The sequence below is a fragment of the Hyperolius riggenbachi genome, chromosome 10 (genome assembly GCF_040937935.1).
Source record: "Hyperolius riggenbachi isolate aHypRig1 chromosome 10, aHypRig1.pri, whole genome shotgun sequence".
NCBI lineage: Eukaryota > Metazoa > Chordata > Amphibia > Anura > Hyperoliidae > Hyperolius > Hyperolius riggenbachi.
The window spans coordinates 39136224-39161501 of NC_090655.1; the positions used below are offsets into that span (position 1 = coordinate 39136224).

General features: G+C 44.6%; 1 protein-coding gene across 2 annotated transcripts in view; it reads left to right on the forward strand.

Annotated features, from left to right (window-relative positions):
- Nucleotides 1-25278, forward strand: part of LOC137536361 (heparan sulfate glucosamine 3-O-sulfotransferase 1-like) — a 182192-nt gene that overhangs the window by 36062 nt on the left and 120852 nt on the right. The gene's annotated exons all lie outside the window — the stretch shown is intronic.

The window sequence follows — 25278 nt, forward strand, 5'->3', positions numbered from 1 at the left end:
ACTCAGTAAAATTGAGTCACTATCTGGTATTCATAATGGTCTGCTGCACCTGCAGATGTCATGGCCAACAGACTGAACGTAATTTGAATTTCCTGGAGGGTGTAGAAATAATAACAGCAAGGCTAACATTCTGATGTGCTGAAGGGTTAAACCAAGGTTCAGAACAATGAGCTGGAAGCAGATAATGTTTCCTGCGTTCAAAATGGGTTTGTTCTGTTGATTCTTTATTTGTGCATGGAATGTCCAGATGTACCTATAATAAAAAGGGAGGAATTTAGTCATCTTTTTCTAGTAGTTAAACATTCGTTTAAATGTGCAACCATCTCAAATATTGTACAATTCTGTTACAACCATGGGAACAATATATGGACTTTGTACATGAATACGTCCATGTGTCCCCCACCAGGGCCATTTTAGTAAAATTAACCTGGAGGCCCATGACAGATGCCCCCTCCCCCCCCCCAACCAAAATGCCCTGTGTTGCAGACAAATTAAGTTGCAGCCAAATTTCACCCCAGGGCCCTTGAGCCAGCCATCGCCTCCCCCCAGATCAGCCCCAACTTAACTGCGCTTCCCAGTGCCCCTGCAATGTCTTCGGCAGCGTAGCATTTCACCTGTCCCAGTGGGGGGGGGGGGGGGGGGGCGCCCCTCTGTCAGTCCTTTGGCTCCAATGCAGGGTCCCAGGGGAGCACAGTAACCGGTAAGTTGGGGGGAGACACCTTAGGGCCATTACAGGCTCTCGGCCCAATTGCCCCCTTTGCCTCAATGGAAGCGCCGGCCTTGTCCACCACAACCATCATTGTGTGTGTTATCTTTGTGTATTTATGTTTGTGTTGGAAGGGCAGTCATATGGAAGCTTGCCTATCTGGCCACTAACTGACCACTAGAGTTGGTCAATGAGATTCCTATGTGTTATGTTAATTTTATACAAATATATGCAGCTTGGAAACTGACCAATAGAGTTGGGCCGAACGGTTCGCCTGCGAACGGTTCCATGCGAACTTCCGTGGTTCGCGTTCGCGTCCCGCAGGCGAACTTTTGCGGAAGTTCGGTTCGCCCCATAATGCACCATGAGGGTCAACTTTGACCCTCTACATCACAGTCAGCAGGCCCAGTGTAGCCAATTAGGCTACACTAGCCCCTGGAGCCACTCTCCCCCCCCTACTAAAAGGCAGGCAGCGGCGACCATTACGGTCACTCGTGTGCCTGCATTAGTGAGAGTAGGGCGAGCTGCTGCACACTCTCTCTCATAGGGAAAGATTAGTTAGGCTTAGCTTGTCCCTGGCTGCATACCTGTTCTGTGAACCCACCACTGCATACCTGTACTGTGAACTCACCACTGCATACCTGTTCTGTGAACCCACCACTGCATACCTGTTCTGTGAACCCACCACTGCATACCTGTTCTGTGAACCCACCACTGCATACCTGTTCTGTGAACCCACCACTGCATACCTGTTCTGTGAACCCACCACTACATACCTGTTCTGTGAACCCACCACTGCATACCTGTTCTGTGAACCCACCACTGCATACCTGTTCTGTGAACCCACCACTGCATACCTGTTCTGTGAACCCACCACTGCATACCTGTTCAGTGAACCCACCACTGCATACCTGTTCAGTAAACCCACCACTGCATACCTGTTCTGTGAACCCACCACTGCATACCTGTTCTGTGAACCCACCACTGCATACCTGTACTGTGAACCCACCACTGCATACCTGTTCAGTGAACCTGCCACTGCATACCTGTACTGTTCAGTGAACCCTCCACTGCATACCTGTTCTGTTCAGTGAACCCGCCACTGTATACCTGTTCTGTTCAGTGAACCCGCCACTGCATACCTGTTCTGTTCAGTGAACCCGCCACTGTATACCTGTTCTGTTCAGTGAACCCGCCACTGCATACTTGTTCTGTTCAGTGAACCCGCCACTGTATACCTGTTCTGTTCAGTGAACCCGCCACTGCATACCTGTTCTGTTCAGTGAACCCGCCACTGTATACCTGTTCTGTTCAGTGAACCCGCCACTGTATACCTGTTCTGTTCAGTGAACAGTTTGGTGTGTCAGTGTGAAGCAGTACCTTAATTACACTACCTGATTGATGTATACACATGCAAGATGTTTTAAAGCACTTTAGGCCTGTCATTTAGCATTCAATATGATTTCTGCCCTTAAAACGCTGCTTTGCGTCAAATCCAGATTTTTCCCGGGGACTTTTGGCGTGTATCCCACTCCGCCATGCCCCCCTCCAGGTGTTAGACCCCTTGAAACATCTTTTCCATCACTTTTGTGGCCAGCATAATTTTTTTTTTCAAAGTTCGCATCCCCATTGAAGTCTATTGCGGTTCGCGAACTTTAACGCGAACCGAACCTTCCGCGAAAGTTCTCAAACCCGGTTCGCGAACCTAAAATCGGAGGTTCGGCCCAACTCTACTGACCAATCAAATGCAGTGGATGATGATTTTCATGGGTCCATTTCTATGCTGCATTCAGAGCCATAACAAGGTCGTCCAGCACCCAAGGCTGTGACACCAAAGGGCGCCCTCCCATCCCTCCCACCCCAGACGTCACACACTGATTGCTATTAGACCAAGAGGCACCCCAGGGCCCCCAACCCCACCAACCCCTTAATCTCTAGTTCTCTGTCTTGCAGTCACTGCCATGTATCCCCTTTTCTTATTTCTCACTGATTCAAACACAATAGGGGAATGATAGCTGAGTGAGTTGTGCGCCCCCTTCTACACTGCGCCCTGAGGCTGGAGCCTCTCTCGCCTCTGCCTTGGCCCCGCCCTGGCTGCATTCATTTGCATAAAATCTGTCAAAATTATTGGCAACTCATTGACCATGTTCTACAGGCTACAGGCTGTAGATTTAGCCCTTACATTATACCTCTGTATTCACTAACAATAAAACTATCCTCACCAGCTCAGTTGCAATACTTTGCATGCATTAGAACACACCGAGATTACCAGAGATGACTGTACAGTAAAGTCCCAGTTAATGGACCACTATTGCAAAAATCATACCATTTAAATGCATGTAAATACATACAAATAAGAAGTAAGTTTCTTCCAGAGTAAAATGAGCCATAAATTACTTTTCTCCTATGTTGCTGTCACTTACAGTAGATAGTAGAAATCTGACAGAACCGACAGGTTTTGGGCTAGTCCATCTCTTCACGGGGGATTCGCAGCATGTCCTTTATTCTTTATAAGGACACTGCCTGAAAAGGATTTATACAATGATGCTGGCCAGCCTCCCTGTTCACTGCACACTTTTTTGGCAGTTGGACTGAGCAACTGCCATTCACTAAGTGCTTTTGAAAATAACGAAAACCTTGAGAATCCTCCATGACGAGATGGGCTAGTCCAAAACCTGTCGGTTCTGTCAGATTTCTATTTCACTGTAAGTGGCAGCAACATAGGAGAAAAGTCATTTACATCTCATCTTACTCTGGAGGAAATGTACTTCGTATTTGTACATGCTTACATGTACCGTATTTAAAATGTTATGATTTTCGCAATAGTGGTCCTTTAACCAGAACTTAACACATCAAAAGTCTTACCTAACCAGCGGTCAGTGAGGGGGGCTATGGGGGTGGGCCTAATAGCATTTTGCAGAGCAGCGCGTAGCAGAGCAGCGCGTAGCAGAAACAAGGTGCAAAACCTCCAGGCGCCAGTCCTCTTCACTCCTGTCGGCTGCTCTGCTGCATCCTGTCGGCTGCTCTGCTGCATCCTCATACAGCTCCCGATGTGTCACCTGACCGGCATCAGGTGACGTAACGCATCGGGTAATGTACAGAGCGGATGTAGCAGAGCAGCTGCTGGAAGTGATGTAAACTAGTCCCCTTCCCAAATGACCCCAAATAGGTGATATTATGATCCCCTTCAAGGGACTGTTAGCAAAGCAAACTGTTCAGTAGAATCTACATAGCAATATTTGATATGCTAACACTATATAAATACTAGGGATGGGACGAATCCACAATTTCTTCGAATCCGAATCCGGATCCGAATCTAAAAAGGTTCTCGAATATCTCGAACCTTTCGAATCCCGAATCTAACGAATCCTGCACATACGAATTGTGCGATCCGTGGTATAGTTGCCCGCAGTATAGGTAGCGAGGTAAAGGTGCCTTCAGTATAGCTAGCTAGGTATGGGTGCCTTCAATATTGGTAGCTTTCAGTATAGGTAGCAAGGTATATGGGCCTTCAGTATAGGTAGAAAGGTATATGGGCCTTCAGTATAGGTAGCAGGGTATATAGGCCTTCAGTATAGGTAGCAGGGTATATGTGCCTTCAGTATAGGTAGCAGGGTATATGTGCCTTCAGTATAGGTAGCAGGGTATATGGGCCTTCAGTATAGGTAGCAGGGTATATGGGCCTTCAGTATAGGTAGCAGGGTATAGGGGCCTTCAGTATAGATAGCAGGGTATATGTGCCTTCAGTATAGGTAGCAGGGTATATAGGCCTTCAGTATAGGTAGCAAGGTATATGTGCCTTCAGTATAGGTAGCAGGGTATATGGGCCTTCAGTATAGGTAGCAGGGTATATGGGCCTTCAGTATAGGTAGCAGGGTATATAGGCCTTCAGTATAGGTAGCAGGGTATAGGGGCCTTCAGTATAGGTAGCAGGGTATATGGGCCTTCAGTATAGGTAGCAGGGTATATAGAGGCCTTAAGTATAGGTAGGTATGTAGGTAGGTATAGGGGCCTTTAGGTAGGTAAAGGGACCTTCAGTATAGGTAGCAGGGTATAGGGCCTTCAGTATAGGTAACAGGGTATATAGAGGCCTTAAGTATAGGTAGGTATGTAGGTGGGTATAGGGGCCTTTAGGTAGGTAAAGGGACCTTCAGTATAGGTAGCAGGGTATAGGGCCTTAAGTAAAGGGAGGTATGTAGGTAGGTAGGTATAGGGGCCTTTAGGTAGGTAGGTATAGGGGCCTTTAGGTAGGTAGGTAGGTATGTATAGGGGGCCTTTAGGTAGGTATAGTGGCCTGTAGGTAGGTAGGTAAGTATAGTGGCCGGTAGATAGGTATAGTGTCCTGTAGGTAGGTAGGTAGTTAAAAGGACCTTCAGTATATGTAGCAGGGTATAGGGTCTTAAGTATAGGTAGGTATGTAGGTAGGTAGGTATAGGGGCCTTTAGGTAGGTAGGCATAGGGGCCTTTAGGTAGGTAGGCACGTATAGGGGGCCTTTAAGTAGGTAGGTAGGTATAGAGGCCTGTAGGTAGGTATAGGGGCCTTTAGGTAGGTAGGTAGGTAGGTAAGTATAGGGGCCTTTAGGTAGGTAGGTAGGTATAGGGGCCTTTAGGTAGGTAGGTAGGTAGGTACGTATAGGGGGCCTTTAGGTAGGTATAGTGGCCTGTAGGTAGGTAGGTAGGTAGGTATAGTGGCCGGTAGGTAGGTAGGTATAGTGTCCTGTAGGTAGGTAGGTAGTTAAAGGGACCTTCAGTATAGGTAGCAGGGTATAAGGCCTTAAGTATAGGTAGGTATGTAGGTAGGTAGGTATAGGGGCCTTTAGGTAGGTAGGTATAGGGGCCTTTAGGTAGGTAGGTATGTAGGTAGGTAGGTATAGGGGCCTTTAGGTAGGTAGGTATAGGGGCCTTTAGGTAGGTAGGTACGTATAGGGGGCCTTTAGGTAGGTAGGTATAGAGGCCTTTAGGTAGGTATAGGGGCCTTTAGGTAGGTAGGTACATATAGGGGGCCTTTAGGTAGGTATAGGGGCCTGTAGGTAGGTAGGTATAGTGGTAGGTAGGTAGTATAGGGGGCCTTTAGGTAGGTATAGGGGCCTGTAGGTAGGTAGGTATAGTGCCCGGTAGGTAGGTAGGTACGTATAGGGGGCCTTTAGGTAGGTATAGTGGCAGGTAGGTAGGTAAAGTGGTAGGTAGGTAGGTAGGTAGGTAGGTGTGTGTCGCTCACCCCCATGGCCTCCTCCGTCCCCCGTGCCTCCTCGCTCACCCCTGCATAAGTGTCAAGTCAACTCACATGTCCAGTGGAGCGCAGACAGAGCGGCAGACCTCGTCCTTACTTCTCGGTTCCCTCTAGTGGCCGGACCGGCTTTTACTGATGACGTCATTGTAAAAGCCGTCACTAGAGGGAACCAGGAAGTCAGCGAGAGGTCTGCCGCTCTGTCTGCGCTCCACTGGACGGGTGAGTTGATACAAAGTATGCGGGCGGCCGGGCGGAGGAGGCGCGGGGCGGTCGGAGGAGGCGCGGGTCGGAGGAGGACGAGTGCGAGCGGCGGATGCGCGGCGATGCAGCGTCGGGATTCGGCGGATTCGTAAAGTGGAAAATGGCGTCGGGATTCGAATCCACGAATATCGAATATTTCCCAATATTCGAGGGATTCGTGGATTCGCCGGATTCGTCGTCCCATCTCTAATAAATACCGTAAATGATGAATATTTATAATGGTAATTTAAAGTGTTTAAAATTGTATGGCTTTCATAACACAAGGCAGAGTTTCTAAAGAGGTTTTCGTGACCACTTTTGTAAAATTCGCTCTAAAGCAAGGTATAATACACGGGTCGATAGCAGCCCGATTATGCAAAGCCATTTATTGCCCACTTTTTACTACTCTCCTCTTGATCAGGTTCCAGAAAAAATCTGATGTGGAATTCATCAAACTGCTGCCCTGCCAGCTTTGATCTTCTCATACAAAACTCTGTGGCCATCTATGGCCATAGCTCTCAACTGTCCCTTTTTCAGAGGGACAGTCCCTCTTTGAGAACTAAAGCCCTCTATCCCTCGTTCTTTCTCATTTGTCCCTCTTTCTGGCGTACAGATCTGTGTAAAGGCCTCATTCACATTAGGGGCTTGATTCACAAAGCGGTGCTAACTGTTAGCACGCCTGTGAAAACCCCCTTAGCACGTCTAAACGAGCTTTTCGCACATAAAACGTTATGCGCGTAAAACTTTACACACTGCACAGAGCGCAGGGCGCACTGCGCGAAGTGCCCATTAAAGCCTATGGGACTTAGCGCGCATAAGACTTTGCGCATGTAAACCTTTGCACGCGCAAAGTTAGCGCGCGATCTGATTGATAAATCCGGTGCTAACCTACTTAGCACCCTGGTTAGCACGTCTAAAGACTTTAGACGTGCTAAGTAGGTTAGCACCGCTTTGTGAATCAAGCCCTAGGTGTGTTACACTGGCGTAAGAATAGGGCCTGCAGCCCCTGCTCCCACGGGGGGGGGTCCGCTCGGGCCGTTTTGGGGGGGCTAGAGGGGTCGCAGCATGAGGGGAAAGCCATGGCCACCTCGGGGCTCTCCCCTCTGCGCTCCCCTCCAAATTAAATTACTGTCTGGGCAGCGGCAGCTACATACCTTCCGTGCGCTCCAGCGTGCGTTCCTCTCTCTAGTCTCTGGCGCGACTTCCTGACGCAACTTTCTGCAGGGGGGCCCGGTGGGACCTAGTTACGCCCCTGGTGTGTTCAGAAACATATTGATGTGTTGATGACGTCTGTGTTGATGTGCGTTTCATAGCGCGTTTCAGTGCTTTGCAATGGGCTTTTTTAAAGCTGGCCCATGCATTTTACGTGCGCTGAAATGCACTTGAACGTGTTTTTGTTTAGCATGCGTTTTGCTTATTTGATATAGCAATTGTCAATAAAGATTTGCTTTCGTTTGAAAATGTTTTTTTTTGATCAGGGGTAAAAAACGCATCTCCAAAGCGCATTGCTATGTGCTTCTATGAGCTAAAAAAGCACACCTATTCACTTGCATTCCTGTGCGCTTCACACCCCAATGCACAAAGATGCATGCAACACCACGTTTCTCAAACGGACAGTAAGACCTCTTTCACACTAGGGTCATTTCTGTACGCTTTTTACAGCGCATTGCGCTGTGTGCTTTGCTAGGTACAGCTTTTTCATTGATTCTATGTACCATGTTCACATCTATGCGCTTTGTTACTGTTCTCTTGAGAAACATGGTGTTGCATGCATTTCTGTGCATTGCACTGTGAAGTGCACAGCAATGCAAGTGAATGGGTGCGCTTTTTTAGTGCAGAGAAGAGATTTGGAGATGTAGAAGCGCATAGCAATGCGCCTTGGAGATGTGTTTTTTACCCCTAATTAAGAAAAAAAAATTCCAATGAAAACAAATCTTTATTGACAAGTGCTCCATCAAATAAACCGCATGCTGGAGAAAAATTCAAGATCAAGCGTGTTTAAAGTGAACCAGAGATGAAGCATCCTCATGTATTTTACCATATATGTCAGTGGGAACATTAGAGTTAACACCTACCCTGCTCTCTGTTTCATTATTTACTGTTCAGCCCAGATAAACTCCCCGACTGAGCATTAAGTCTGGCTTTGCTATAATGACTCAGCTATAATGATTCCTGAGCAGAGCCACAAGGGGGCAGGCTTGGGCTTGAAAAGACAGCACAGAAGACAGACTCAGCTATAAAGATTCCTGAACAAAGCCAGACTGGATGCTCAGTCGGGGATTTTATCAGGGCTGATAACAAGCAGGCTGAGCAGTGAAGAATGAAACAGAGAGCAGGGTAGGGGTTTTCTCTAATGTCCCCACTGATACATATGGTAAAATACATGAGTGCGCTTCGTCTCTGGTTCCCTTTAAGCGCATGTGAAACGTATAGGTCCGCTAAAAAAAAGCCCACCGCAATGCACTGAAACACATTATGAAACGTGCATCATTGCATGTGTTTTTTTAACATGCACTTAAATACATTTCTGAGCACACCCAGTGTGAACGAGGCCTAACGCAGCACATAGATGTGAACATGGTAAATTAGAATTCATGGAAAAGGCTGTATCTAGCAAAGCGCACAGCACAATGCGCTGGGAAAAGCATACAGCAACATCCCTAGTGTAAACGAGGCCTTAACCTTTTGATGACCTCCACGCCAATTGGCATGGACGCGGCGGCAGCTCCAGGACCGCCTAACGCCGATCGGCACGCAGTCCTGTACCCCCTGGGCAGTAAGACAGCGATTCGCTGTCATAGGCTGAAGCCTATGATAGCCGATTGCGCTGATTGGCTGGTGGGGGAGGGAACGAGGGAGTGTAAAAAAAAAAAAAAAAGGGCTACATTTATTTAAAAAATAAAGGAATAAATATTTATATAAAAATAAATAAACATTGCGGGTGCAATCAAAGCCCACCAACAGAGAGTTCGGTTGGTGAGCAGATGAGCAGAAAAGGGGGGGGGGGGGGCACGTGTGTGCTGAGTTGTGCGGCCCTGCAGCGAGGCCTTAAAGCTGCAGTGGTCTAATTAGTAAAAAATGGCCTGGACATAAGCCTGGGGTCCTTAAAGAGAACCTGTACTGTCCGATTTGTACAATAAAAAACATACCAATCGAGTCACTGTGATCTCCTAGATCCCTGTTTGCCATTTCCGCCACTCCCCGCCGCAATCCTGGCTTTTAATCGCCAGTTTTGGGCAGTGTTTACAAACAAAAAACATGGCTGCTAACCAGGAAGTGATGTTTGCGTGTATATACAGTGGCTTGCAAAAGTATTAGGCCCCCTTAAAGTTTTCCACAATTTGGCACATTACTGCCACAAACATGATTTTATTTTATTGGAATTCCATGTGAAAGACCAATAGAAAGTAGTGTACATGTGAGAAGTGGAACGAAAATCATACATGATTCCAAACATTTTTTACAAATCAATAAGTGCAAAGTGGGGTGTGCGTAATTATTCAGCCACATGAGTCAATACTTTGTAGAACCACCTTTTGCTGCAATTACAGCTGCCAGTCTTTTAGGGTATGTCTCTACCAGCTTTGCACATCTAGAGACTGAAATCCTTGCCCATTCTTCTTTGCAAAACAGCTCCAGCTCAGTCAGATTAGATGGACAGTGTTTGTGAACAGCAGTTTTCAGATCTTGCACAGATTCTCGATTGGATTTAGATCTGGACTTTGACTGGGCCATTCTAACACATGTATATGTTTTGTTTTAAACCATTCCATTGTTGCCCTGGCTTTATGTTTAGGGTCGTTGTCCTGCTGGAGGATGAACCTCCGCCCCAGTCTCAAGTATTTTGCAGACTCCAAGAGGTTTTCTTCCAAGATTGCCCTGTATTTGGCTCCATCCATCTTCCAATCAACTCTGACCAGTTTCCCTGTCCCTGCTGAAGAGAAGCACCCCCAGAGCATGATGCTGCCACCACCATATTTGACAGTGAGGATGGTGTGTTCAGAGTAATTTGCAATGTTAGTCTTTTGCCACACATAGCGTTTTGCATTTTGGCCAAAAAGTTTCATTTTGGTCTCATCTGACCAGAGCACCTTCTTCCACATGTTTGCTGTGTCCCCCACATGGCTTGTGGCAAACTGCAAACGGGACTTCTTATGCTTTTCTGTTAACAATGGCTTTTTTCTTGCCACTCTTCCATAAAGGCCAACTTTGTACAGTGCACGACTAATAGTTGTCCTATGGACAGATTCCCCCACCTGAGCTGTAGATCTCTGCAGCTCATCCAGAGTCACCATGGGCCTCTTGATTGCATTTCTGATCAGCGCTCTCCTTGTTCGGCCTGTGAGTTTAGGTGGACGGCCTTGTCTTGGTAGGTTTACAGTTGTACCATACTCCTTCCATTTCTGAATGATCGCTTGAACAGTGCTCCGTGGGATGTTCAAGGCTTTGGAAATCTTTTTGTAGCCGAAGCCTGCTTTAACTTTCTCAATAACTTTATCCCTGACCTGTCTGGTGTGTTCTTTGGACTTCATGGTGTTGTTGCTCCCAATATTCTCTTAGACAACCTCTGAGGCCGTCACAGAGCAGCTGTATTTGTACTGACATTAGATTACACACAGGTGCACTCTATTTAGTCATTAGCAATCATCAGGCAATGTCTATGGGCAACTGACTGCACTCAGACCAAAGGGGGCTGAATAATTACGCACACCCCACTTTGCAGTTATTTATTTGTAAAAAATGTTTGGAATCATGTACGATTTTCATTCCACTTCTCACGTGTACACCACTTTATATTGGTCTTTCATGTGGAATTCCAATAAAATTGATTCATGTTTGTGGCAGTAATATGACAAAATGTGGAAAACTTCAAGGGGGCCAAATACTTTTGCAAGCCACTGTGTATATATATATATATATATATATATATATATATATATATATGTCATGTTACATATATATGTATCATGTTACAGTATACTACAAGTTTTTATTACATAGTGAATTTTCTGCACTCCAGTCAGGGATTTTCACAGTTTCTCAGCATGGGCAGCTCCCTCCCCTCAGACAAACTGAAATTGCGAGCAGAGACCTGTCTGTGAGGGATAAACAAAGCACACACACAGAGCCTGCAAGGGGCAGGCATAACTTCTCCCTATCACAGCAGAGGCAGTGCATTCCTCTCTGGGTGAACAAAGCTTGACAAAGAAAAAAAGATTAGATATATTACAGAGACAGTGCAACTAGAAAAGGCTGCAGTAATTCAGAGCACATTAGAACAGGTATAGGAACTTATAGGATAGAAGAAATAAGGCTGAAAATTTGGTTACAGAGTCTCTTTAAGAGGCTAATAGGCATATGTTTCTCCATTTCGAAAACAAACTGGGCACCCCTGTGGAAGCCATCCCTACAGTCTCTGTATCTAGATAAAGGCAGTATGCCACAGCATAGCAAGCTAAACAGACATCTTATTTTTACAAATCTGAGCTTACTACATGTGAAATGAGGAAAGGGTTATTGTTAATATATTTGGGTAATATGCATTGTAATGATTTTGTCACCAGTGAGGGAATTGCTTGTGTGACATGAGCTTAAAGTTTAGAGGACATTATCTTTATTATGAGAAAACAGAAAACATTAACAGCCCTGATTATTATTTTACTGTTGGTGTAATGTGACAGAATGAGTTTATAAATCCTCTGCTTCTCTCTTCCTGGTGACTGGAAAGTAATAGTTTAACTCTCCTCGGAAGACAGCAAATAAAAATGATTATATGGGATTCCGATTCAAATGTTCCTGGGTATAATAACAGTGAGGAAAACTCACAATTTCTAGCTCTGCTTGAGAACGTTTTTCTAATAGTTCTACCGCACAAATCACTGTTATTAACTCGGATCAAATGTACAGCAGGGGAACCAGCTATATCTGACATACACCATCCTTTGTTTTTCACTTTAATTTTTTTTCTAACTTCTTATTGGAAACCTGCAATAAGAGGAATGTTGAGGTTCCCATGACTACATTTCTTTTCAAAATGCTACTTCAGTGGCAGTTGAAGTGAATCCGAGGTGAGAGGGATATGGAGGCTGCCATATTTATTTTCTTTTAAACAATACCAGTTGCCTAGCTGTCCTGCTGATCCTCTGCCTCTTATACTTTTAGCCGTAGACCCTGAACAAGCATGCAGCAGATCAGGTCTTTCTGACATTATTGCTAGATCTAACAATTGGTGTGATTATGATTATTATTATTATTTATTTATTTATATAGCGCCAACATATTCCGCAGCGCTTTACAAAGCACAATAAGACGACAAGGGGAACATAAATACAACTAACAAATGTACTGCAGAGTTCCAAGCAGCACAACTATTGTGACAAAACAGTAAACATTAGGAGGATGACCCTGCCCTTGCGAGCTTACAATATAATGGGTAGTGGGGGACACACTAGGTAAGGGGGTGGAGGATGGATGAGGCTGTGACCCTTTGCCTCTGAGAACATTGTGACAGATAAGTAAATAAGGGCTATAGAATGTTATAAGCTTGTCTGAAAAGGTGTGTTTTAAGAGTGCGTTTGAAGATGTCCAGGTTTGGAGCATGACATACAGGCTGTGGAAGAGAGTTCCAGATAAGGGATGATGCTTGTGTAAAGTCCTGGATGCGAGCATGTATGTATCCAATGCTCCAATATGGGGAAGCTTCTCTGTTTGCTGTGTTTTTTGTTTTTTTTTTCTTAAGTGTGTTGTCACAGTTCACTCATCTCTTCAACCACAAGAAAAGCCCAGGAGTAGTCTTAGCTATCGTAATATCTATGTTCAGGTCCGCTCACTTTCCTGTCTTGAAGATTTAACGGCATGAAAACGTATTACTCTCTTGTTTTCACAGGCTGTCACTGTCAGTCAGCAAATAATGACAGCATATGGGAGAAGCTTGCTTCATTATTTCTTAATGATCCATGACAAAATTAAATGTGTATGCAATCTGATAGCTGCTCCCTTCTCTCGGAGTTGGAGACTTCGGCACAGAGACTGTGTGAGCAGCACAAACTGCTGTCACCAGATGTAAATCCATGTCGATCTCTGGAGGGGATGCTATTTACATAACATATTTTACACTTCTGATCCCTGCCTGTGATGAGGCGCCAGTGCCAGGCGGGTTCACCGCACAGAGCGTATTTGAGATTCTGATGAGCGAGGCATACCGCCTCTGTTTTCCCTGTGTTGTGTCTGTAGGAGGCAGGCATCAAAACAGAATCTGCCTTTGCTGATCCGCAGAGCTCTGTGCATGTTCAACAACACCGAGGGCACAAGCCTTTTTAAAGTTCAACTCCGGGCTAAAGTAAAATGAGCTCAGATAATTCAGTCGGAAACTCAAATCCAGGGAAAAAATAATATTTTTTCTGTATAGTGTGGCAAGGGGATAGAAATGATTTTCCTTGAAGACCAATCCACAATTAGTAGTTTTCTGCTTCAAAGTGGTAGAGAAAAAACAACAATACCTTTTTGCTTAAAACTTTGGCTCATTGCCTTGTGTTAGGCCTGGTTCACATTGCACAAAAACCGTAGCGTTAAGCGGAGCGTAGAGCGTATCTGTGGACGGATGCAATACATTTCAATGGGAAAGTTCACATTGGTATTATAAAACGGATACGCTTCCTACGTTCCGCTAAAATGATCGGACGTTCCCAACCTGTACCACCATTTTCACGAACTGACACAGACCTGAACGCTGAATGTATGCAATGTATCTCAATGGAAAATGGACAATACTGAGCCCATTGGCTAGAAAACGTACCTGAATCGTACCAAAAGATCACTTCCTGTTTTGATTTTCTCTACTTCCGGGGCGGAACGGAGCGGAGAATGGATCCATTTTGTCGGATCCATCCCGGATCAGGTGCAATGTAAACCAGCTCTTACAAGGGCAGGGCTCAGGAGGCACCAGCCTTTGGGGGCAGAGCTCTGAGGGCACACCTGTGCCCCTCCCCTTCGCGCACCCCTCGACTGCAGAGCCAGGGCCAGATTTATAACCCAGGAGCCTCTAGGCATAGGCGTTCTGGGGCCCTAAACTCCTCTCCTCAATGCCGCATTCTGCTGTGTTGTAAGGGCCTGTACCCATGCACTGAGCAACTGCATCTGAGTGAGGGAGAAAACAGAAGGGAGGGAGGAGGAAGCGGTTATTTGGGGAGGCATATACATACTGTATAGTGCCTGTAGGCACAAGCCTACCAGGGCTGTTGAGTCGTAGTCACGGAGTCAGAGCAATTTTGGGTACCTGGAGTCGGAGTCCGTGGTTTAAATAAACGGAGGAGGCAATTTTGGGTACCTGGAGTTGGAGGTTTCATAAACGTAAGAATCGGATGATTTTTGTACCGACTCCACAGCCCTAAAGCCTACAGTGCCTTATGGTAAACCCTGCCCTGTGCAGAGCAGAGTGAGCAAAAAAGAATTTGCCCACCAATCAGTGCCATTTGGATCCCTATTCAGCCCTGTCTGTCGCTCATCTCTATGATGCCCTCTAGTGTGCATAGATGAGCATTCCTTGGACCACTTATGGTAGGTACTAACCACTGTATACTGAGAACATCGTGCCAAACCTGCCTTTTTGAACCAGTCCTCTCAATCTGGCCCTTGTCAAAGTCACCCAGAAGATCCTTATGCTCCTTCCAAAATATCACCTTTAAGAACTGCCTGTTCTGACCTTTGATGCCTGATATATACCAGCCCTTGACAGATGCTGTTGTAAAGAGATAGTCCACCTTTTTCATGTCACCTATCAGCAGTTTTAAAGTTGCGGCTGATTGGTCTGTCTAGCAATACAGTGGTGTGAAAAACTATTTGCCCCCTTCCTGATTTCTAATTCTTTTGCATGTTTGTCACACTTAAATCTTTCTGCTCATCAAAAACCGTTAACTATTAGTCAAAGATAATATAATTGAACACAAAATGCAGTTTTAAATGATAGTTTTTATTATTTAGTGAGAAAAAAAACTCCAAATCTACATGGCCCTGTGTGAAAAAGTAATTGCCCCCCTTGTTAAAAAATAACTTAATTGTGGTTTATCACACCTGAGTTCAATTTCTGTAGTCACCCCCAGGCCTGATTACTGCCACACCTGTTTCAATCAAGAAATCACTTAAATAGGAGCTATCTGACACAGAGAAGTAGACTAAAAGCAGCTCAAAAGCTAGACATCATGCTAAGATCCAAAGAAATTCAGGAACAAATGAGAACAAAAGTACTGTAATTGAGATTTATCAGTCTAGTAAAGGTTATAAAGCCATTTCTAAAGCTTTGGGACTCCAGCGAACCACAGTGAGAGCCATTATCCACAAATGGCAAAAACATGGAACAGTGATGAACCTTCCCAGGAGTGGCCGGCCGACCAAAATTACCCCAAGAGCGCAGAGAAAACTTATCCGAGAGGCCACAAAAGACCCCAGGACAACATCTAAAGAACTGCAGGCCTCTCTTGCCTCAATTAAGGTCAGTGTTCACGACTCCACCATAAGAAAGAGACTGGGCAAAAACGGCCTGCATGGCAGATATCCAAGGCGCAAACCACTTTTAAGCAAAAAGAACAGTAAGGCTCGTCTCAATTTTGCTAAAAAAACATCTCAATGATTGCCAAGACTTTTGTGAAAATACCTTGTGGACCGACAAGGCAAAAGTTGAACTTTTTGGAAGGTGCGTGTCCCGTTACATCTGGCGTAGAAGTATGACAGCATTTCAGCAAAAGAACATCATACCAACAGTAAAATATGGTGGTGGTAGTGTGATGGTCTGGGGTTGTTTTGCTGCTTCAGGACCTGGAAGGCTTGCTGTGATAGATGGAACCATGAATTCTACTGTCTACCAAAAAAAATCCTGAAGGAGAATGTCCGGCCATCTGTTCCTCAACTCAAGCTGAAGCAATCTTGGGTGCTGCAGCAGGGCAATGACCCAAAACATACCAGCAAATTCACCTCTGAATGGCTGAAGAAAAACAAAATGAAGACTTTGGAGTGGCCTAGTCAAAGTCCTGACCTGAATCCTATTGAGATGTTGTGGCATGACCTTAAAAAGGTGGTTCATGCTAGAAAACCCTCAAGTAAAGCTGAATTACAACAATTCTGCAAAGATAAGTGGGCCAAAATTCCTCCAGAGCGCTGTAAAAGACTCGTTGCAAGTTATCACAAACACTTGATTGCAGTTATTGCTGCTAAGGGTGGCCCAACCAGTTATTAGGTTCAGGGGGCAATTTCTTTTTCACACAGAGCCATGTAGGTTTTGAGGTTTTTTTCTCACTAAATAATAAAAACCATCATTTAAAACTGCATTTTGTGTTCAATTATGTTATTATTTGACTAATAGTTAACGGTTTTTGATGAGCAGAAACATTTAAGTGTGACAAACATGCAAAAGAATAAGAAATCAGGAAAGGGGCAAATAGTTTTTCACACCACTGTATATGAACATTTACTGTATGTAGCCCATCAACCCTGACTCAAAAAAATAAAAAAAAATCTGTTGCAGAACACAGAATTCTGAACCAGTAATGCAGTTAAAGGGGAACGTTACTGATAATTAATAAAATTGCTTACTTTTTGCAATACTCATTTATAAATTAAATTGTGTTTGCATTGTAGCATGCGCAAAAAATAAAAATAACATCTTGCGACATAAAGTCACACCCTGCATTCCAATTCTCATGGACTTTTATTAGCTACTCTTAAAGAACATGCATGAAAAAACACAAATGAACGTAAACAGCATCCAGAAAATTTGCACGCAAAAAAAGTTTGTGGTTTTTCGCACTGATAAGTGTGAACCTGCCCGACTCTGTCTGCCCCAGACACAATGGGCTTGATTTACAAAGCGGTGCTAACCTACTTAGCACGTCTAAAGTCTTTAGACGTGCTAACCAGGGTGCTAAGTAGGTTAGCACCGCTTTGTGAATCAAGCCCATTTGATTAGCACCGCTTTGTGAATCAAGCCCATCTGATTTCTCAATCAGATCGTGCGCAAAGTTTTGCACGTAAAGTTTTACGCGCGCAAAGTCGTATGCGCGCGCAAAGTCCCATAGGCTTTAATGGGCACTTCGCACGGAGCGCCCTGCGCTCTGTGCAGTGCGCGCGTAAAGTTTTTTGCGCATAAAGTTATGCGCAGATAAAGTTTTGTGCGCGAAAAGTTCGTTTAGACGTGCTAAGGAGGGTTTTCACAGGCGTGCTAACAGTTAGCACCGCTTTGTGAATCAAGCCCAATATTTGTTGCATTCTAAACTATAAGGGTACCCGTAGATTACTCAACCATCCGTTTTGATAATTATAATCAAATCGAATGAAAATTGGTGCTGCTAAGAGCATACCCGATCGACGATGCAACAAATTTTAGGCTGTAATTGGTCGCCTGTACTGATCAGACATGCTGAAAAATCTGGGTCTGAGCGATCAGGTGTGCGGCTGTAACGCTGTGCGATAATTGCAAACGATGAACACCACGGAAACTCCTGGCTGCTCCCCCTAATGTTTTAGGCGCCCCCTCAGTGCTCAGTGTAGTTATAATTTACCTGTCACGCCGCCCGCTAGGATCCGCCTTACTTCCACATTCTGTCTTCGTGTGACTACTACCAGCATATAGCACATGGGGCGTGCGTGTGATGTCATAGGGTGCAAATGCGGAAATACGAGGATGATGGCAGCGCGGATAGCGGCAGGCAGTGGCGTAGCTAAGGAGCTGTGCGCCTTGATGCAAGTTTTCCATTCCCCCCCCCCCCCAGCACTCTATACGTAACAATTGATACGGCGCACCAAAATCTGCCAATGGCAACTACAGTGTCAGAGGTGCAAGCAGGTGATGGCGAACAGTTTGTTAATGATTGATTACCATTATTCAAAGTATCTATAGAAGTGATTATTATGAGCACAGGACCAATAGAGACCTAATACTGTAGTTGAGGGAGAGCCCTTCGGGGCCCCTCTGGCCCAAGGGCCCCGATGCGGTCGCTACCTCTGCACCCCCTATCGCTACGCCCCTGCCGGCAGGCAAAGTATAACTGCATGGGGCACCGGGGTGGGGGGACATAAAACATAAGGGGGAAAGCATCCAGGGGCAGCAAAGCGGCATCACATCTGAAATCGATCTGGCATCAGCCTGTGGTTTATGGCGGTCAACAAATCTCTCTACGATCAGATTAGGTCAGAGAGAGATCTGACTCTTGGTCGATCAGCTGCTAAAATCGCTAGATATCTGTCCACTTTCAGACTGAAATCTGAGGGATTTATAAAACAACACAATTATTGCTTGTGGGAAAAAGGAAAGATTCTTTTGAACTTCCGAATTCTCTTGTAATGCATTGATTTTCAGCCTGTCCTGTGATTAGGAAAGCTGATGTTTGGGTAGCGAAGCTGTTAGATGTTTTTTTTTTTCTTTCTTTACCAAAGACTGACCTAATTTTCTTCTAGTGCGAAGCCCAAAGTAACTGGACTGCATTGCAGTACCCATATCACTGGCAACTCTGTTGCAGGACACCTCCATGCTGGTTTTCTCTAATTGGAGAACTAATGGAGCTAAAAATCTTACTCTTACCTTCTGTTAAACTAGCAAGTATGCTAACCTACCCTGCCATTGCTGGCTTCAGGCTCTTTACCTGATCAGTAATTGCCTTTCTAAAGCAGAGACTTGCAGCGCAACAACTCTCCTAATATGCAAATGTCCACTGACCTAAATAAAGGAAAACTGAAACAATCAAATGCAACAGTGATCAAGCATTTGACACCTTGTTTATTAACCAGGTGCAAGACGCTCTGATTGGCTGAATTGAATTCCGGTCCCTGGCTCAGTGGAGATTTACATGTTAGGGAAAGAAGATTTTAAAGAGAATCTGTACTCTAAAATTCTTACAATAAAAAGCATACCATTCTATTCATTATTTTCTCCTGGGCCCCTCTGTGCTGTTTCTGCCACTCCCTGCTGCAGTCCTGGCTTGTAATTGCCAGTTTTAGGCAGTGTTTACAAACAAAAGACATGGCTGTTACTAGAATTTGATAGGCTCAGAGGAGCTCACAGCTCAGTCTAGGTAAGAAGATTAGATTATATAACAGAGATAATACAGCCACTGTGCAACTAGGAAAGTCTGCAGTAAGACACACCACATTAGAACAGGTATAGGAACTTATAGAATAAAAGAAATAAGGCTGAAAATGTTGTTACAGAGTCTCTTTAATGTCTAACGAGACGGGTGTTACATGCTTGTTCCTGGCGGCATTTACGAGGTGGCAATTGGTGAAGGGGAACACGTGTTTCCCAAGCCAATCGCAGTGCCTGAAATTAATAGACATGACCCTGTTAGGGGCCATATAGATAAAAACAAAAAAGCTAAGCCTCATAACAAACCGCACCAATCTGCGGTTACATCTTTATTAAAAAAAAAAACACAACACAATTAAAAACACTTAAAATAACAGCATGGCGGGGCAATTGATAAAAAATTGTCAGACCATAATTAATGATTAATAATGGAGTAACTTTGGTAGGGTAACCAAAGTACCAGCGAGCAATAAACTACTGGAAGTAATGGACACTTTTTTATTTGGACGACTATGGCTGTCCAGAGAAGCTTAACTGAGAGATAGTAGTTGGGGAAAAAAGAAAGCAATACATTGCAAAGTGAGAAGTTAAAAAGATAGATATAGAAATGAGTGATATTCACTGTGCTATTCCTTCATGCTCTTTGATTCACTGTGATCCTGCAGGTCACCATCTTTACTACTGGCAGACATGAAACAAAACAGACAGCACCAACTGCCATTATCTATAAACACGCCCACTAACAAACATTGTAATAGGCTAAAAGATCTATTTGTATTTGAGATGAGTTAGGAAAGGGGGTATCAATTAACTACTGATTAGGATGGGCTCAGCCTGATGCATCAAGGAAAAATCCCACTGCTTCGTGAGACCACTGTGGCTTCCATTTTTTTCCTCCTTTATAGTGCTACTGACAAATGTTTCCCACACCAGTAATTCATGTTACTCATATGTAGCTCTTCCACAGAAAGGCTCTAAATCTAATATCTCATCTATGGTGCAATTTTGGGGTCAGCCAATACACCCAACAATTATGTCTTGTACTCTGAGTGCAGATCCAGGCACTTAGGCCACATCCAGTGATAACATAAACTTCATAAGGATAACATTATACAACTTTCCAACAACAGTATTCATCTTTACCTAGATTTTGGAGGTTTTAAAGAGACACTGAAGCAAATTAATTTTGCCCTTTTTACCTTATAATTCAGTGCTCTCAGCACAAGTAAACCGGCCCGTCCCCGCCGCTAAACGAGGGCTGCAGAGCCCCCAAAACCCCGGGGGGCAATTTGGCCGGCATTTCCTGGAAAGGGCAGAGCTTTCAGCTTCAGCTCTGCCCCTCCTGACGTCAATCGCGGCGCATCGCCGCCTCTCCCGTCCCTCTCACTCTTCCTTCACAGAGAGGGGCGGGGAGAGGCGGAGATCCGCGCGGCGATTGACGGCAGGAGAGGCTGAGCCCTTGTTTTGTGGCGGGGACGCGGTGGTTTACTTGTGCTGAGAGCACTTAAGCGAATTATAAGTTAAAAAGGGCAAAATTTATTTACTTCAGTGTCTCTTTAAATGTGTGAGTTTTTTTTCTGTTTTGTTTTCATTTACAGCTTAGTTTTAATAAAATTTGCTTAATGTGAGTTTTCAGATTATTTCATTTTTTTAGTTTAGCAGTGTGTGCATATTTCTCTAGATGTTGCCTAATTGCCTATTTATTTATTTATTTTTTGAATATGGATATTGTATTTTTTAGTTTTTTTTTTTAGTTTTGTATTTGTATTATATGTATTTTTTTTCTGTGCATTCCAGCAGGCTCTCCTAACATTTTTCCTCTTGTCTTCGGTTGTTTATTTGCTGTAAATCAGCTGACATACATCCTGTGCATCCTGATGGCTCTGTACATGCTACTACATTAATTTAATGATGACATTTAGGTCAGCTTTTCCTGGATCTCTTGTCAGAGGAAATTAGAACATCCCCATGTAAATGCAGACGCTACATTTGCTTGTCTGTCCTGTTTGCTTCTCCAGCCTCCAGTTTATTTATCCAGCAAGTATGAAATGGATCTAATCTCACATCTAACATCTAACCTCCAGGTAGCCAGCCACGCACCTAGCAATCCGATGAGTAGATCAGGTGTGATAGGAATAGTCCAATAATCATGTGACGGCACGTATGGCATATCCTCAAGCAACTGATTATGTTCCATCAATGTTTATCTGACTTTGATGCACCAGTGTTTTATTATCTAATAATTGTGGCAGTTTTCAAGAACTGAAAAAGAAAATGAAAGGATTCTGTTTCTGTGACCACCTTTAGTCCTTTATATAAACATCTCATGTTCTTAGCCAACATTGTGACGTGAAAGTTTATAAAAAAAACATTGTCATAATAGTAACACTGGACATGCCGTTGACTTTTTGCGAAGACTGCTGGTTGCCTGGTGGTTTTGATAATCCCTTGATATTACTAAGTAACCTGTCATTGACCTGGAACAAATATCTAGACAGTGTTTGTAAACATGCTTGATCTGAGATCACTGACTCATATACCAGGCAACAAGGTCTGCCGGTCTCTGTCGTGTGTGTGTGTGTGTATAAATATATATATTTAGGGGAAACACGGTATATATGGATCTGCTTCTTGAAATGTACCATGACAATGCAAGAGTGCAGTCACAGGTAGAGACTGCAGCCTTTAGCAGTAAGACAAGACAAATAACATTTATAACGCGCTTTTCTCCTGGCGGACTCAAAGCGCCAGAGTAGCAGCCACTAGGGCGCGCTCTATAGGCAGTAGCAGTGTTAGGGAGACTTGCCTAAGGTTTCCTACTGAATAAGTGCTGGCTTACTGAACAGGCAGAGCCGAGTAACTGTACTGCTCATTTTGTATACAGGCATACATTAAGAAAAAGGTAAAAAGGGAGCGGTTGACCTCGATAGTAGAATAATGGTAACTTTTCTAACCTAACCCCATGGGCGGACTGACAACTCAATAGGAGATTATGGGGCCCCCGTACACCGGCAAGCCACACCCGTTGATCCTCAAGCCCCACCCACACAGAGCCCCTCCCACATAACCTACAATTGTTACAAAATTTCTCTTCACTGTGTTCAAAATAAATGTTTACTAATTCAAATGTAGCCACTATGACCATCAAATAAATAAATGCAGCTACAATCACCTCCGACACATGAAATGTTAGAACCACTGTCATAAACACAGGAAATGCAAGAACCGTTAGTTCCCACACATGAAATGCAAGAATCGTTACCTCTGACACATGGAATGCAAGAACCATTACCTGAAACACATGAAATGCAGCAATCATTTCCTCCAACACATGAAATGCAAGAACCTTTAGCTCCCACACATGAAATCCTTTGGGTTGTTTAGGTGCTGGGTGGGAGGGAGGGTGGTTTGGGTGCTGGAAGGGTGGTTTGGGTGCTGGGTGGGTGGGTGGGAGGGTGGTTTGGGTGCTGGGAGCGTGTTTTGGGTGCTGGGAGGGTGGTTTGGGTGCTGGGAGGGTGGTTTGGGAGCTGGGTGGGTGGAAGAGTGGTTTGGGTGCTGCTTGCTTTGGGTGCTGCTTGCTTTGGGTGGGAGTTTCGGGTGATGCTTGCTTTAGGTGGGAGGTTTGGGTGCTGCTTGCTTTGGGTGGGAGGTTTGGGTGCTGCTTGCTTTGGGCGAGCGTTACATTGTAACGCATGGGAATGCACAGCTGCAATGTAAATGGTAACATGAAAATCTATGGAGTTTCATGTTGCCATGTGGATCGTACACTGTGTGTGTTGCGTCAAAACTGACAGCGCAACGCGTAGTGTGAATGAGCCCTAAGGCTGGGAATACACCATACAATTTTCTGTTAGATTCTTCTGTTAGATTTTCTGTTAGAATGCATAATTAGATTATTTTCTGTAGAGACTGGTCATTATTTCTGGTGCATTGTCTTCTGGTTATCTCCTGCTAGGCAGATAAATGGTTAGATAGATAATTTCCAACATGTTGGAATTTACCTATCTGGCAGGTAAATCTAACAGAAAATCTAACAGAAAATTGTATGGTGTATTTCCAGCATTAGATTTTCTGTTAGATTTACTTGCCAGATAGATAATTATCAACATGTTGGAAATTATCTATCTAACCATCTATCTGCCGAGCAGTTGGGCATTGTTCTACTCAGCAGGAGATAACCAGAAGACCAGTCTCTACAGAAAATAATCTAATTACAGTAAATCTAACAGAAAATCTAAAGCCACATCTACACACGTAGATGCGGCCGCGATGCTCCTTATCAATTGAGCCGCTGATGCGGCTCGATTGATAAGAACCGACAGGACGGATCTTGCTTCCGCCGATTCCCTGCTCGCTCCCCGCGAGGGGACAATGGCAGGGAATCGAGCGGAAGATAAGCGGCGCCGGTGGGGGCGAGCAGGGAATCGAATGCGGCGTACGCGCGGCGAGCGGGGACGCGGCGGGCACGCGCGGGTACGCGGAAGAGGCGATCCGGCGGCTAATCGAGCCGCCGGATCACAGCCTCATCTACGCGTGTAGATGAGGCTTAACAGAAAAATCTAACAGAAAATTGTATGGTGTATTCCCAGCATAAGGCTGGGTTCACACATACATCTGTACATTTCCATTGCTGTCTTGTCTAGTCCTGTCAGTTTTGCATCAGTTTTTTTCTATCAGTTTTACCTCACAGGAAAGGAACTGTACAGATTTATATGCAAACCCAGCCATAGAAAACTGATACAAAACTGATGAAAACTGACAGGACTGAATTGCAACAGACCGCAGAGCTGGGACAAGGTCCTTCAGCACCCAAGACTGAGACACCAAAGTGCGCCCCTCCATCCCTCCCACCCCAGCCGTCATACACTGATTGCTATTAGACTAAGAGGCACCCCAGGGCCCCCAACACCTTAATCTCTAGTTATCTGGCTTGCAGTCACTGCCATGTATCCCCTTTTCTAATTTCTCGCTGCTTCAAACACAATAGGGGAATGATACCTGAGTGAGTTGTGTGCCCCCTCCTACACTGTGCCCTGAAGCTGGAGCCTCTCTCGCCTCTGCCTCACCCTGGCCCTGACAGAACGGTACACCTTTTATGTGTGAACACAGCCTAGCACTAGCTAATAATCTGCTAACTGAAACTCTCAAAGTTTGCTCAGAATTCACTGTTGGGATAATCTTTCTTTTTCCTCCTGCTTGTATTAATTGTCCATATAAGTGCTTTACTACTGTAGAATTTACATTCTGGGGAAAACCGCCAGAGGAGAGAATGAAAACTCTGCTCTGGACACTAAACCATTGAAAGGCAAGTGGACAGCATATGATATTAGGGCGCATTCATCACTCCCATCAAAATCTGTATCTAGCCTTAGAGGGAACATCATCAATATAATTTACGCGCACAAGAAAGCTTAGCGGCTGCTCAAATTAAACCATTTAAAATGCTCTATGGTAGAAGCCGCATGGAGGACCATCATATGAAAGCAAAATCTAGCAGAGGAAAGGTGCCACTGCCGTTTTCCTAATATGCTCGCTAGCGCCATTTAGGGGCAAAAGTTGAAATTAGCAAATCAAAACTCCTAGCGGCGTATCCATTTAAAGAGAATCTGTACTGTAAAATTCTTACAATAAAAAGCATACCATTCTATTCATGATGTTCTCCTGGGCCCCTCTGTGCTGTTTCTGCCACTACCTGCTGCAATCCTGGCTTGTAATTGCCCGTTTTATCCAGTGTTTACAAACAAAAAACATAGCAAGTCATAGGCTGAGAGGAGCTCAGTGTGTGAGTCATACAGAGTGTGCAGGGGGCCTGGAGAGGGTGTGTATAGCTTCTACCAATCACACGCAGCACAGCACATTCCCGCCTGACTGCCTGAGCCCGACAGAGGAGAGAAGATTAGATCATATAACAGAGATAATACAGCCACTGTGCAAATAGGAAAGGCTGCAGTTAGACAGAGCACATTAGAACAGGTATAGGAACTTATAGGATAGAAGAAATAAGGATTAAAATTTTGTTACTGTCTCTTTAAA